This window comes from Balaenoptera borealis (assembly GCF_965194805.1).
Source record: "Balaenoptera borealis genome assembly, chromosome: 10".
In the NCBI taxonomy this organism is placed as follows: Eukaryota; Metazoa; Chordata; class Mammalia; order Artiodactyla; family Balaenopteridae; genus Balaenoptera; species Balaenoptera borealis.
Window position 1 is genome coordinate 97,996,249 of NC_138874.1, and position 17,121 is coordinate 98,013,369.

Sequence of the window (17,121 nt, forward strand, 5' to 3'; positions counted from 1 at the left end):
TGTTTTCTACAGATTTTTTCCTGTAATTGATATCTAGTCTCATAGTGCTGTGGTCAGAAAAGATACGTGATATGATTTCAACTTTCTTAAATTTTCCAAGTCTTGATTTGTGACCCAAGATATGATGTATCCTGGAAAATGTTCCAAGAGCACTTGAGAAGAAATTGTATTCTGTTGTTTTTGGATGGGATGTCCTATAAATATCAATTAAGTGCATCTTGTTTAATGTGTCATTTAAAGCTTGTGTTTTCTTATTTATTTTCATTTTGGTTGATCTGTCCATTGGTGAAAGTGAGGTATTAAAGTCCTCTTCTATTGTTCTGTTACTGTTGATTTCCCCTTTTATGGCTGTTAGCATTTGCCTTATGTATTGAGGTGCTCCTATGTTGGGTGCATAAATATTTACAATTGTTATATCTTCTTCTAGGATTGATCGCTTGATAATTATGTAGTGTCCTTCTTTGTCTCTTGTAATAGTCTTTATTTTAAAGTCTGTTTTATCTGATATGAGAAATGCTTCTCTGGCTTTCTTTTGATTTCCATTTGCATTGAATATCTTTTTCCATCCTCTCACTTTCAGTCTGTATGTGTCCCTAGGTCTGAAGTGGATCTCTTGTAAACAGCATATATATGGGTCTTGTTTTTGTATCCATTCAGCCAGTTTATGTCTTTTGGTTGGAGCATTAAATCCATTTATATTTAAGGTAATTATCGATATGCATGTTCCTATTACCATTTTCTTAACTGTTTTGGATTTGTTACTGTAGGTCTTTTCCTTCTCTTGTGTTTCCTGCCTAGAGAAGTTCCTTTAGCATTTGTTGTAAAGCTGGTTTGGTGGTGCTGAATTCTCTTAGCTTTTGCTTGTCTGTAAAGGTTTTAATTTCTCAGTCGATTCTGAATGAGATCCTTGCTGGGTACAGTAATTTTGGTTGTAGCTTTTACCCTTTCATCACTTTAAATATGTCCTGCCACTCCCTTCTGGCTTGCAGACTTTCTGCTGAAAGATCAGCTCTTAACCTTATGGGGATTCCCTTGTATGTTATTTGTTGCTTTTCCCTTGCTGCTTTTAATATTTTTTCTTTGTATTTAATTTTTGATAGTTTGATTAATATGTGTCTTGGCATGTTTCTCCTTGGATTTATCCTGTATAGGACTCTCTGTTCTTCCTGGACTTGACTATTTCCTTTCCCATGTTAGGAAAGTTTTCAACTGTAATCTCCTCAAATATTTCTCAGACCCTTTCTTTTTCTCTTCTTCTTCTGGGACCCCTGTAATTCGAATGTTGGTTCATTTAATGTTGTCCCAGAGGTCTGTGAGACTGTCCTCAATTCTTTGCATTCTTTTTCCTTTATTCTGCTCACAGTGGTTATTTTCACTATTTTATCTTCCTGGTCACTTATCCGTTCTTCTGCCTCAGTTATTGTGCTATTGATTCCTTCTAGAGAATTTTTAATTTCTTTTATTGTGTTGTTCATCATTGTTTGTTTGCTCTTTAGTTTTTCTATGTGCTTTTTAGACGTTTCTTGTATTTTCTCGATTCTATTTCCAAGATTTAGGATCATCTTTACTATCATTACTCTGAATTCTTTTTCAGGTAGACTGCCTATTTCCTCTTCACTTGTTTGGTCTGGTAGGTTTTTATCTTGCTCCTTCATCTGCTGTGTATTTCTCTGTCTTCTCATTTTGCTTTACTTACTGTGTTTGGGGTCTCCTTTTTGCAGGCTGCAGGTTCGTAGTTTCCGTTATTTTTGCTGTCTGCCCCCAGTGGGTAAGGTTGTTTCACTGGGTTGTGTAGGCTTCCTGGTGGAGGAGACTGGTGCCCGTGTTCTGGCAGATGAGACTGGATATTTTCTTTCTGGTGGGCAGGACCACGTCCGGTGGTGTATTTTGGGGTGTCTGTGAACTTATTATGATTTTAGGCAGCCTGTCTGCTAATGGGTGGGGTTGTGTTCCTGTCTTGCTAGTTGTTTGGCATGGGGTGTTTGGCATGGAGCTTGCTGGTCGTTGAGTGGAGTTGTGTCTTAGCATTGAGACAGAGATCTTTGGGAGAGCTCTCACCAATTGATATCACGTGGGGCCTGGAGGTCTATGGTGGTCCAATGTCCTGAACTCTCCTCTCCCACCTCAGAGGCTCAGGCCTGACACACGGCTGGAGCTTCAAGACCCTGTCAGCCACACGCTATCTAGAGAAACATCTGGGGGAAACCTCAACAAGGCTGGCTTCTTAGCAGTAGCATCTGTAACAGGAAGCTTATTCCTCCCTATGGATGGGGCAACAAGTTGTCCTGAAGGTGCGAGGGTGCCTCCTTTGTCCTAAGGAAACTAACTCCTTGTTGCCCTTGCTGTGGACTAGGTGCCGACATTCTACCTTAGTTTTATATTTTCTATCTATCTACATTCTCTACCTCAATCTTTAAAAAATGTTTAGGCACAATAAAGGAAAACAGGAATAAAATTCCTCTGAGATAAGTCTGAAAAAGTCTAGCAAATTATCTAACACACTAAGTTCTTCGCAAAACGGTGCTCCCTTCTTCCTCCCATAGGGCATTTTGGTCCTCTCTTTGAGGGGTTCCTCCCGAGTGTGGTAGAAGGAAAAAGGCTAATTCTGCCCAGAGGAGAATTGGGCCTGAGGATTATCTAAGTCTCTGATAGAAACCTCTTACCTCACTAAGAGTGATGGTTCAGGAGTTCCTATCATCTTTTGTGCACATTCAATATTCATAAATATCCAACCCACATGGGAGGGCAATCTGGGTAGTGAGGTAGGATCCCAGCTAACTTTCTATCAGGACCAGCCTTGTGTGCAGGCAATGAGTGGTGCCTCCAGCCAATGACCATGCATGACCTGCACAAGGCTAAAGTAGTGATTATCTAGAACTAAAGAGACCAGATTTTGAACCCCGTGGGATGAGATACTAACTTTTTTCTGACCCATAGTTGTTATTATTATTATTAAAACGGATTGAAAATATCTACTATGTAAGGCTGAGGTCAGGAATAATGAGATGATATAGGAAGATATTACTGTAGTGCCTGGCACTTAGTAAGTATGTATTAAATGGGAAAAACATTAAATAACTAATATCTCTGTGTGAATCAGTATGCTTGGTCTCTTTTCTACTTTCAAGGGGGTTTCTGAGGACTCTGGGGAGCCCACTTATGAGAGAGCAGAAGACTTGGTACATAAAAAGAGGCAGGGATTTCGAAGTCCAAACTTTGCTAAATTTTGCAGAACTTCACAAGTCACCCAGAGTATAGTATTCTTTAAGAATAACAAAAGAAAGCTATTTGCCATATTGTTTTCTATTCTCACAAATGTGTGCTGAAATAAAAATACTGCAAAGTCTACTGTAATGCTATTAGAATACCAGGAACCACATAATGAGATATGAAAGCTCAAAATTTCCAACTGGACAGAAAAGGTTTGGTCATCATTCTTGTTGGTAAATAACAGAGAAAGAAAAAAGAAATGGGAAGAGGAAAATAAGCATCCAGTCCTGAGGGCAATTCTCTTTAGCTTTGAGCATCAAGGCAATGTAAGTATACTGAGACTTTGTAAATAGTCCATGCATGTTTCTGTTTCCAAAAACCTGCACATATTTCTCCAGATTATGAGACTCAAGAGATTTTAGAAACACAAAAGTGAAATAGAGATTAGACTCACATGTCTTGAAGTCAAATCGCCTGAGCTTGAATACCAGATTGGACTCTGATTAGCACTGTGAACTGGGAAGGCATTCAGCCTCTCTAAGTTCCAGCTTCTTTCTCTTTAGGGGACAAATAATACTGCCCACCTTGTAGGACTGACATGAGAATTTTAATGGGATGGTGCATATACAATAACAAGAAAAGAAAGAAGAAAAAACTTTCTCCTCATGAATGAGAACTTTTAGGATTTATTCTCTTAACAACTTTCCTATATATCATAGAGCAGTGTTAGCTACAGTCATCATGCTGTACATTATATCCCTAGTACTTATTTATCTTATAACTAGAAGTTTGTACTTTTTGACCACCTTCCTCCAATTCTTCCTCCCCCAACCTTCTGCCCCTGGTAACCACAAGTCTGATCTCTTTGGCTATGAGTCTGCTTGTTTGTTTGTTTAGATTCCACATATAAGTAGGATCATATAGTATCTGTCTTTCTCTATCTGACTTATTTCACATAGCATAATGTCTTCAAGGTCCATCCATGTTGTCGCAAATGGTAAGATTTCTTTGTTTTTTTAATGGTTGAATAATAATTATATATATACATTTCAGGTGCACAGAATTACAATTTAACATCTGTATACACTACAAAATGATAGTAGTATAGTGGTAGTATTGACTTTTTAATAATATTATCTCTTCCAACCCATGAACACAGGATATATTTCAATTTATTTGTCTCTTCTACTTCTTTCAATGGTATCTTGTAGTTTTCAGTGTATAGATCTTTCACCATCTTAGCTACATGTACCCCTAAATATTTTAGTGTCTTTTGATGCTATTGTAAATGGGATCAATTTTTTATTTTCTTTTTCAGGAAATTTGTTCATAATGTATAGAAATGTTACTGGTTTTTATATGTCAATTTGGATCCTGCAAATTTACTGAATTCATTGGTTAAACCTAACAGTTCTTCAGTTGAGTCTTAAGAATTTTCTACATATAAAATTATGTCATCTACAAATAAAAACTATATTACTTCCTCCTTTTCAATTCTGATGCCTTTTCTTTTTCTTGCCTAATGCATCACATTAATTGATTTATGTATGTTGAACCATCTTTGCATCCCAGGGATAAATCCCACTTGGTCATGGTAAATGATCCTTTTAATGTCCTTCTTAATCCAGTTGGCTAGTATTTTATTGAGAATTTTTGCATCTATATTCATCTGGGATATTGGCCTGTAGTTTTTTTTTTCTAGTAGTGTCCTTTTCCAGTTTTGGTATCAGGGTAATGCTGGCCTCATAAAATGATTTGGGAATGTTTCCTTCTCTTCAGTTTTTCAGAAGAGTTGAGAAGGATTGGTGTTAATTTTTTCAAAGTTTGGTAAAATTAATCAGTGACATCATCTGGGATTTTCTTCGTTGGGAAATTTTAAGTTACTGATTCAATCTCCTTACTCGTAATTGGCCTATTCAGATTTTCTATCTCTTCCTGATTCAGTCTTAGTAAGTTGTAACTCTGAGAATTTTTCCATTACTTCTAGGTTGTTCAATTTGCTCACATACTGTTCATAGTAGCCTCATGATCCTTTGAATTTCTGTGGTATCCATTGTAATGTCTCCTTTTTCATTAATAATTTCGTTGATTTGGGTCCTTTCCCTTTTTTCCTTGGTTAGTCTAGCTAAGGGTTTGTCAATTCTGTTTATCTTTTTAAAAAACCAACTCTCAGTTTGGTTAATCTTTCTACTGTTTTCTGCTCTCTATTTCATTTATTTTTTGTTCTAATCTTTATTGTTCCCTTTCTTCTGCAATATTTGGGGCTCAAATTTTTCTTTTTTCTTTTTCCAGTTCCTTAAGGTGTAGAGTTAGTTTCTTTTGGGGGATCTTTCTTGTTTTAATGTAGGTGTTTATTGCTAGAAACATCTCTCTTAAAACTGCTTTTGCTGTATCCCGCAAGTTCTGGTATGTTGTGTTTCAGATTTTGTCTCAAACTTTTAAATTTCCTTTTAAATTTCTTCTTTGATCCATTGGTTGTTCAGGAGAATGTTAATTTCCATGTGTTTTTGAATTTTCCAGTTTTTCTCGTATTGTTTTTAGATTCATGCCATTGTGGTTGGAGAAGATACTTAGTATGATTTCAATCTTCTTGAATTTTCTAAGACTTATTTTGTTGTCTAATATATGGCTTATCCTAGAAAATGTTCCATGTATGCTTGAGAAAAATGTGTATTCAGCTGCTGTTGGATAGAATGTTCTGTATATGTCTGTTATGTCTATTTGGTCTAAAATCTTGTTCAGATCCACTGTCCCCCTTATTGATTCTCTGTCTAGAGGATCTATCCATCATTGAAAATGGGGGTATTAAAGTCCCCAAATATCACTGCATTACTATTTATTTCTCTTTTTAGCTCTTTTAGTTTTTGCTTTATACATTTAAGTGCTCCAATGTTGGGCACATAAATATTTACATTATTATAGCTTATTGATGTTATTGACTCCTTTATCATTATATAATAACTTTCTTTTTCTCTTTTCATCAATTTTAGTTTGAAGTTTTGTCTGTAGTGAATATAGCTAGTCATGATTTTATTTATTTATTTATTGGTTATCATTTGCTTGACTTCACTCTTAGTCTATGTGTGTCTTTAAGGATAAAGTCAGTCTCTTGTAGGTAGCATCTTGTTGGATCCTGTTTTTTTGTTTGTTTGTTTTTAAACGTTTCAGTCATTCTATTTCTCTTAATTGGAGAATTTAATCTATTTACATTTAAAGTAACTATTGATAGGTAAGGACTAAAGATTGCCATTTTGTTAATTGTTTTCTGGTTGTTTTGTAGATATTTTGTTCCTTGTTTCTTGTCCTGCTGTCATTTCTTTCTCATTTTGTTGTTTTTTGGTATCAGTATGCTTTGACTTCTTTATTGTATTCCCTTGTGTAATTACTATAGGATTTTCTCTTTCAGTTAACTTGAGATTTAGGTAAAATTATTTAAACTTATAACCCCCTATTTTAAACTGACATCAACTTAACTTCAATAGAATTTATAAACTCTACACTTTTACTTCTCTTTCCTCTCACATTTTAGGTTATTGCTGTTACAATTTAAATGTTTTTTTAATATAGTGTAACCAAAACAGATTATTTGTTTTAATAAACTGTTTAGTTTAGAATAGTTTTATATTTACAGAATATTTGTAAAGATAGTTCAGAAAGTTCTCATATAAGCCTTTTAAAATATTGATCTTTTCAGTATGATGAGTACGGACAACTTGTAGACTAAATATATAATTGTATACCATCCAAATGACTATGGTTTTCATGTTACTAACACTGTCTCTCTTGCTGGCACACTCCCCCTTTCCTCTTGCTTGCTCACTCTGATGAAGCACATTGCCATATTGTGAAATGCTGTGTGCAGAGGTCCACAAAGACAATGGCCAATACCTTCTGAGAAACTGAATCCTTCCAGCAGCCATCTGAGTGAACTAGGACATGAAGCCTTCCTAGTCAAGCCTTGAACTGACTGTAGCTTCATTAAAGAACCAGAGATAAAGGACTCATCTAAGCCACACCTAGATCCTGACCCACAGAAAATGTGAGATGATAAATGTTGGTTTAGGCCCCTAATTTTTGTAGCAATTTGTTATTCAGTAGTAGAAAACTAGTACAGGGAGCCAGGTACTGTGCTAACAGCTGGGGATACAGTGGTAATTGCCATGGTCCCTGCCCTCATGGCACTTACAGTCCAGGACTGCTAGTGACTCAGTGACTCTGCAGGAGTCCATGGCCCAGGGCTTCCCAGTTTTCTTTCACTGATGAAGCCCTGTATTGCTCCAGATAACAAAGAAGCTAAATGGAAGAATGGGGTATCTTCTTATCAGAAGCTTATGTTTTTTAAATAAGCTGGAATAAGTTTCTACATGGACTCACTGCCTATTTGACATTTCCCTCCTCGTCTATATTCACAGAAACTGGTAGGAATTCCTGTTAATACCCAGATTTGAAATCTCAGAGCCAAGTGCTATAGCAGTGGGGCCTGATTTGCATCCATGAATATGCAGCAGCACGAGCTCCTTGCTTGGGATTTCTGCCCTGTGTTGGGCATCAGTGTTGTGTGTAAGGCTGTGAATTTTCCCTTCCTGAACTGAACATCCAACTCAGGAAATGAATTCAGAGCTGGAGAGCAGACAATAGAAGCCCCCTTCCATTTTCTTTTTACTACAAAATTTCACACTGGTCTCACCAGTCCCTGAACGGTTTTCACGTCTAAGTTCTGGTAAAATTGATATGATTTTGTTACCTCCTCCAGCCCTAAGGTTTGAAAGATGGTGAGTAAACTATTTAATTGTAGTCAACTGCTTTTCTAATACACTACTCAGGAAAAGAAAAACAAATAAATAAAAATAAGCAAACATGAATGTATGATGATCTTTAAAAGATAGACAAATAGCTCATTTCCAGAGATTCAAGAGAGATAGAGAGTAATATCTGATATTTCAAGAAGTATTAATTTCATTTGATGGGCACTTATCACATAGATGAGAATTTTTTGAAATAAACTAAGAATGTCTGGGGCCCATTTTGATTTTTGTAAGAAAGACTCTTCTCATTGTTTAGATAAAAGTACTGGCCAAAGTGGATCTATTGGGATCACAATTATCTTCCTCATTATCAGTATCTTTATCTTCCTCTTGGATTTCTTTGATGGGGCACAAATGACCTCCAGAATATAATGGGTGATTCCTTGGAGAAAGATGTAGAACTTATGGCCCAGGCTACATTTTGTGCTGGCTAAGCTCTATTACCAGGAAATGAAGTACAATTTCCACTCAGGCCCTCACTCTCAGAGAGCCACTGCCTGGACCATGTCTGCAACCAGCTGAGGCAGTCAGTTGGGCATTACATCTCAATTATTTTAGATACTCAGAGCTAAATTTACAGTCAGTGGGACATTGTTTTTAAAATATCACAGTATCTTTAAAAAGACAGTATATCGTTTGGTAAACAAGAGGATCACTGCTGTTAGACTGGATGAGAGGAGAAAAGACTCAATTCAAAAATGGTATGAAAAAGGGAAAGATAAACAGCATTCATAGAGCACCTACTTTTCAGAAATGTTATCTTGAATCCAGTCAGCTGTCCCAGGAAATATTTGTTATTATTCCCATTTCATAGTCAAAGAAACTGAGGCCCAGAGGGTAAAGTGACTTGCTAAGGTCACAAAAATAGTACATTGGAGATTCAGAATTCAAAGTCATGTTTGCTTGATTTTCATTTCTGGGCTCTCTCCACCCCACCCTGGTACACAAGAGATTTGCATCTTGGCCTTGGTTCTGTCTCTAATTGGCCATCAGCATGACCTTGGGCTATACATTCTTTAGTGCTGGGTTCTTCTATTATGTGAGTCAATGAGTCATTTGGACTAGATAATTCCTGGGATCTCTTCAATGAGGTCCTTACCCTGTGGCCCAAAGGGGCAATGTGACCCAATAGAGGGGTCAAAATTGGGCCCATCGTAAGATGGGCAGATATAATAATTACACCAAGGGAATAATTCCAATTTTCTTTAGAAGAGACTTTAACTCCAGATAGAACAATAAGAGGCTCACAAAAGCCTGCATCAAGCACAAAATACCAGAGTAAGAAACACCTACTGAATTTATTTTTAAAAATCTGATTACTGGGCCCCACCTCAGGCTAACTTAATTAGAATCAGAATTTCATGGTGAAAAGTTCATAGAAAACTTATTTTTCAACTTATACCCCAAGTGATTATTTAGTCTCCAAACCACATTGTAAGAAAGAGTATGATATCTACTACTATATATATTGAAATTCTAAGCTATAACAAGGTATTCTCCATTTAATCTGGGTCCTTGTAAAAACTTTGATATCAATTAGAACATTCTCTAACACCATATACAAAAATAAACTCAAAATGGATTAAAGACCTAAATGGAAGACTGGATATTATAAAACTCCTAGAGGAAAACATAGGTAGAACACACTTTGACATAAATTGCTGCAATATTTTTTTGGATCTGTCTCCTACAGTAATGGAAATAAAAACAAAAATCAACAAATGGGACCTAATTAAATTTAAAACCTTTTGCACAGCAAAGGAAACCACAAACAAAATGAAAAGACAATCTAGGCAACCTACAACTGGGAGAAAATATTTGCAAATGATGCTACCAACGAGGGATTAATTTCCAAAATATACAAACAGTGCATACAGCTTAATATAAAATAAATTTAAATAAAAAAGAGAAGAAGACTTAAATAGACATTTCTCCAAAGAAGACATACAGATGACCAACAGGCACAAGAAAAGATGCTCAACCTCTTTAATTATTAGAGAAATGAAAATGAAAACTACAACAAGGTATCACCTCACACCACTCAGATGGCCATCATTAAAACGTCTACAAATAATAAATGCTGGAGAGGGTGTGGAGAAATGGGAAACCTCCCACACTGTTGATGGGAATGTAAATTAGTACAGCCACTATGGGGAACAGTATGGAGGTTCCTCAAAAAACTAAAAATAGAGCTACCATATGATCCAGCAATCTCACTCCTGGGCATATATCCAGAGGAAACTCTAATTCAAAAAGATACATGTACTCCCAACATTCATAGCAGCACTATTTACGATACCCAAGACATGGAAGCAACCTAAGTGTTCACTGACAGATGAATGGATGAAGAAGAAATGTCATATGGTATCACTTATATGTGGAATTTAAATATATGATATAAATGAACTTGTTTACAAAACAGAAATAGACTCACAGACATAGAAAACAAGCTTATGGTTACCAAAGGGGATAGCGGGGGGTGAGGGGGAGATAAATTAGGAGTTTGGGATTAACATATATACGCTACTATGTATAAAATAGGTAAACAACAAGGACCTATGATATAGTACAGGGAACCATATTCAAAAATATCTTGTAATAACCTATAATGGAAAAGAATCTGAAAAAGAATATATATATATATATATATATATATATATATATATATATACACACACACACACACACATATATATATATAACTGAATCACTTTGCTGTACACATGAAACTAACACAACATTACAAATTAACTATATTTCAATTAAAAAATGGTTATAAAACAAACAAAAGCCTCTGAGATCTGTCATATTAGGGTTAGGAGATGCTGCTCTTGTGCTAGAATGCAGGTTTATCAAAAGTAATTACAGAGATGCTGGTGGTAGTTGAAATTTATTTATCTTCTACACACTTTGGATAGCTAGATGTGGTAGAGAATGGGAAACTAAACCAGAGTTTTTATGGGTTCTCTCTCTCCTATGGTTCTCATTAAGTATAGAGCTATCTCTTCATTTGAGAATGCCCAAAATGAATCTTAAAAAAATAAGTGAATAAAATTTTAAAAATATAGCCTCAGGTAAGATCAATTCTCCTTCCTATTCTCATATCAAAATAGAATTCTAACAAATAAAATGCACCGCCCTCCACTTTTCTGCTGCAACCAGCATCACAGAGGCCAAAAAATAATCTGAATGCATCTGATAAAATTTCCAATACTTTCCCCAATGTACTTTCTTAGGCTTAACTCAGGGTAGGCACAGGAAAGGTGATGCTTCCATATATACCAGGAGCAGGAGTCAAGTTAATCAGGGACCCCCAGTTCATGGCCTGGTAAAAGCTTCCCCATTACTTCTGTCTGAAGAACCAGGACTGACCCAGGAGGTGAGAATAAAATAATTGGTTTGGATTCAGTATTACTGCCATCTCTAGAATATCAGACCTTCTATAGAAGAATTTGGGAAATACAGTGGTTAAGAACAAGGACTTTAGAATCAGACTTGTTAGAACTGATTCTCAGCTTGGCCAACTATTAGCTGGGCGACTACAGGCCAATGAGCCTGAGTTTCCTCCTCTATAAAATAGAAAAAATAACAGCAAATGTTCGATAGAGTCTTTATAAATTATAATGTAATTTAGATTATTTTAATAAGAAAAGTAAGTGGTGGACAACCCTTATTAATACGTTTAGTTGCAATGAAGGAAGATAGTAACACCTCCATGAGTTTCATCTCTCATGAAACCTTCATGAGGTGCATCTCTTTTTTGTAGGATAGGTGTCTTAGACCAAAGGTTTTAACAAAGCAGTGATGGCACCCTTATACAATTATAGAATATCCTAATCTGAATAAGTATTTCTTTTCTTTTCAAAAATATATCCAATAAAGTATAGTCACTGATATGACAAATTCCCTTAATGTGATTGGGCACCAAATGCATGACCCAAGGCTTACATATACAGAGCATGCAATTTATATCAACCCCTGTATTAAGGCAGACTAATCCAAGACAAAAGAAGATACTTCCTTGACATTAACTCATTTAATTTGTATCAAAAACCTCTATTGGGTAGACATCATTATCCATTTTTACAGGTGAGAAAATGAGGCTTAGATAGGTAAATTCCCCAGTCATTTTGCTAGTAGGTATCAAATTGAAATTTGAACCTATAGTTTTCTAACTATCATGATATACTTTATTTAATAAACATAAGCACACATACATACCTCCAACGTAAAGCAGTTGAAAGGAAAAGAAAGCAAACAGTTATCAAGTGCAATCTACAGAGGATAGATAAGGAGGTGACTTTTGAATCTTTGGCAGTGCTAAATGTGGAAGTCTTTCTCTTCTCATTGCCACTAGAACACAAAGAAGAGGAAGTTCTTTAATGATGAATGCAGGTGCCTGCTGAGCTCTGGGTACTGTCTGACATTGGCCTATCTGCTCCCTTGATCTAGGAGGGCCAGGCATGATGAAGAGCCCATCATGTAATGACATCTTGGTCAAGTAAGCACATAGCATTTCACCACTGTCAAATACTCACTGGAGGTATGAGTTTGCTTGTGGGAAAAACAATTGGCTTTGACAGTGAGGAGCAGAAATTAGACAGATTATTATGAAGGGATTCGAGAGGATTAGTGTCTTTAAACAGTCCACAGTGTGCACAAATGCACATACTCCTCAGCCTCTTTTAACTGAAATTTTGTGTTGATCTGTGGCTTAGAGCCTGGTCTCATGATCCACTAATGCCCCTGCTTGAAATGTTTTGCTTACTGGCATTTTTATATGTAATATTTGCCTAGTTAGTACATTCTGATAGCTAGAGAAAAAATACAGCAAAAGGACTTGCTTCTATATCTTTTATTTACTCAGTTTATGTTTTTCTTCCACAGTTTAAATACCACCATTACTTTCTCTGTACACTTCTGAAGTTTCTTTATGCAAATGCAAACATATGTGAATAAAAAGCTTTCTTTTCCTTTTGCATAAAAGGTAACATGCTACATAACATTCTACACTTTATTCTTTTATTTGACTATATAAATTGGAAAATTTTTTTCAGTACATGGAGAGTTGTTTTTAACAACGTATTTTAAAAAAATGTTTATTGTAATATTTTGATGAACCATAATTTATTCAACAAGATCCTACTGATGAAAACATGGATTATTTTCAGTCTTTTGGGCTTACAAGCAACACTGCAGTTAATAATCTTGCACATATGTCATTTAGGTAGGAAAAATACTATATGTAGATTTGCTGAGTAAAGAATAGATGCACCTGCATATTTTCAGAAGTGGAAGAAGAATCAAAATTTAAAAATCAAGGCATCTACAAGAGGTCATCTGGATAGAACCTACTACCTATCGTAAATATTCTCCATTGTTTAGAGGAAAAAATGTTTATGGTTCTTTCCTTAGAAAGGGAGACATCTTAATTCTTAGAAAAAGTTCTACCCAGAACTTGGCTTCAGCCTTCACTAATTCCCCACTCAGACTATTTCAAATGTCCCCTACAGACTCAGGTCTGGAATTCAAGGCCATTTACTAACAGAGTTGACGTTGTCACTGCTCTTCTATACAAACACCTGCTCTGTGTAAAACATGGGTGTTAGACTGCATGACCCCTCAAGTCCCTTTTGGAGCTAAATTCTTCTAGTTAGTGATATTATGGGCCAAAATTGTATCAATTTTATGCATCAAAGTTGTGATATTAAATGATTGTCCTAGAGCTCCAGATTATGAACATTAGCTCTTTCCCTTGATATGAGTCATTCTATTTTTCTCATCCCTTCTAGTCAATCATTCATGTATTCTGACAGTTGTTGAGCATTTAATTTATTCACAAAGGTTCCAATTATGGTCAAGAATGAATCAGGTTTCTGTATGTCTTCACTTGAGTTAGGCACCCCAAACTGGTCCCGTAGTCTCTGGATTTTATGGAATTCAGACTTTTTTTAATCAAAAAATTACTATAAAGTTGACCCATAATATGGTTAAATGTTATTTCTCTTCTTTTACCATGAATGCACAGTCTGACCTATTCTGTGAATTTCCAGAAGCTAAATCAGGAACACAGTCCTCAGACAATAGAACTTTGAGCATAATAACATAGTCAATTCAAAAAGGGATTTTCCTCAATTATCCTCTATTGTGTTTTTTTGGTGATGGTTTATTTTGGTTAAATTAAATTTTTCTGATTTCTTTGCCCTTAACCAGAAAATAATGCCCCATCCATGGTTAATTAAATTCCATTATATATTATACCAAAAATAAAAAGGGAAAAGTAAATCTTACCCTTGTCATAGGTTTTTTATTCCTTTATTTATGTATATTTTAAATTTTATATATAGGTTTGTCAGCTCTTACTAGCTTGCTCTTTAGTTCAAGACCATTACTATATATTACTAGAATTATGATATATTTACCACTTCTAGTGTTCTTTATTTTCTGAAGAACTGAGTTATGTTCTAGTATTGTGACTTTTCATCTTGAGGGGAAATTTCTTTAAAACTTCTGTACTTCAGATATTCTGAATAAAAATTGCCATAAGAATATCTTTATTTCATTTTTCATTTTTGCCAGATATACAAATCTGAGATGACAATACAGTAAGTCCCCTACATACAAACAAGTTCCGTTCCTAGAGCATGTTCGTAAGTCCAATTTGTTCATAAGTCCCAACTTATGAACAAGCCTAGGTACCCAACTAACATAAATGGCTATATAGTACTGTACTGTAATAAGTTCAAAATACTTTTCACACAAATAATACATAAAAAAACAAACACAAAAAATAAAACATTTTTAATCTTACAGTATAGTACCTTGAAAAGTACAGTAGTACAGTACAACAGCTGGCATACAGGGGCTGGCATTGAGTGAACAGGCAAGAAGAGTTACTGACTGGAGGAGGGAGAGGAGGTGGGAGATGGTAGAGCTGAAGGATCATCAGCAACAGGAGATGGAAGGCAAGCTGTAATTTCACTCACGACTGACATTGATGGCACAGGTCTAGTTCCTTGCTGGATTCAGTTCTATCCACCCTCTTGAAAAAATGATCCAGGGATATCTGGGTAGTAGCTCTTTTTTTTCTCATCATAGATGACACGGTAGCACTGGATTGCATTCTGAATGGCTGCTTGCAACCTTTGTGTTCTGTTCTATGTTTGGGTCCTGTGCCTCAAAAACTAACAGTGCCTCCTCAAATAAATAAAACCCCCTTGCCATTTCCTGCATCGTGAATCTCTTCAGTCCTTCAGTTACTTATTCTTCCTCTTTCTTCATCCTTTCTCTGGGCCTCCAATTTCTTGCACTTCTTAGCAGTACCACCTACATCACTGCTGCTTTTTCACTTGCTTCCGGACATCCTGGGCTTAAAATGAAGACACTGCACTACTGTATACAGTACTGTATAGTAAGGTACACAAATGCACAACCACTTGTAGAGGATGCATGCATGTGACAATGAACACCAGACACGTGAACTGACTTATGTGATTGGACATGTGAACATACGTTCACATCTTTGGAAGTTTGCAACTTGAAGGTTCTTATGTAGGGGATTTACTGTATATGCTCCCTGCAACACACGTTAAAAAGTGGATGTTCCATTGCTGCCTGACTTCCATAGTTTCTAGCGAAAGGTCAGGAGCTTGTCTATGTAGTGGGTCATTTTTATCTGGCTGATTTCAAGACTTTTTGTTTGTTTTTTAGCAGATTAACTATTATGTTTGAGTTCCACTAAGCATTTAAAAAGTTTAAATTTATGTTTCTCCAATTTGTGAGATTTTCACCCATTATTTCTTCAAATATATTCTTTCTCTCATTTCTCTCTCTCTGGGATTCAAGTCACATATATGTTATATGATTAGATATTTTCTTCAGGGACCATGAGTCTGAATTTTTTGATATTTTTATTTCCTTTTATATTCTTCTGAATGTATAACTTCTGTTGATCTGTGTTCCCAAATTTTGACTCTTTCCTTTTGTTATGTCCTTTCTGAAATTAACTTCATCCTGTATGTTTTTAATTTTATATTTAAAACTCTTTTCAATTTATTTTATTTTACCTTTTTATACAGTTTCTATTTGACTGCTGATTTTCCTTCCTTTTCATCTATCACAAAAATTTTGTTTTTAATTTCACTAAGCAATTTTATAATGACCTTTTATAAAATCTTTCTTGGCTAATTCCAACATCTCAGTCATCTCAGAGTCACAATCTGCTGATTGTCTTTTCTTTTGAAAATAGGGTAGTACAGTTTTCTCTTTATATGTAGAGTATTTTTGTATTGTATTATGAACATTTTGAATCTTTGCATGTGTTTATTCTTTTATATGCCTTTTAACAGTGTGTGAGAGTGTATAATAGGCAATAAACTGGTCAGACTGATTCTCAAATTGTCTCCTGTGCAGCTCAAGTTTCAAATCAATTCTTTTAGTCTTAGCTGGGCTGTCTGCTACATATTTACATGTTTCTGGATCAGAAATTTAGACCATAGTTTTTGTTCTTTCTCTCATATCTTTGACTCTCTTATCTCTGGGATTCCCCCTGCACTTTCCATTGCTTATGAGCTAAAGTTACTCCAAGCTTTTTCTCTGCTTTTTCAGGCCAGAAAAACCTTACTATTTGTTTTGTTTTGTTTTGTTTTTTTGCTTGTTTTCAATTAGAGCTTTAGCTGTTCTCCATTGCACCAACTGTGACCCATCCTTAGGTTAAAAGACAAAAAAATCAGAAACTCAACACATGCTGACATTTTCATTCAAATGTTACCCTCCTTTTTAATGTGCCTTGTGGGTTCATTTCCTTGTGTGTCTAGATTTTTTTTTTTGTAAACAGAGTTTACAGTTGTTATCTTCAGGAGCATCAGTTGAGTAGGAGCTTACTCAACCGCACTAGAAAATAAGTTCTCAATTTCCTTCCTGTCATTCATAACAAAACTCAGAAAGGAGATAAATGCCCATTTATAGAGCTAGATAAACTATTACGCATGTATACAATAGAATTCTATACCTTTCTTTTTTGATAACAATTTGTATGTATATTGTATAGAGTTATCTCTAAGATACATATATTTTTAATACCTTTATTGGAGTATAATTGCTTTAT

At 35.5% G+C, this 17,121-nt stretch overlaps 1 protein-coding gene across 8 annotated transcripts in view; it reads right to left on the reverse strand.

The window, feature by feature from the left end:
- LOC309636184 (uncharacterized protein) overlaps window positions 1-17,121 on the reverse strand; it is a gene marked incomplete at its 5' end in the record, with an annotated part of 720,691 nt that overhangs the window by 139,705 nt on the left and 563,865 nt on the right. Inside the window, one exon of one of the 8 annotated variants that reach the window (XM_082408528.1) lies at window positions 6,239-12,368. The exons of the other annotated variants lie outside the window; for them this stretch is intronic. Of the gene's footprint in view, window positions 1-6,238; window positions 12,369-17,121 lie in introns of those variants that run through there. 8 annotated transcript variants of the gene reach the window in all.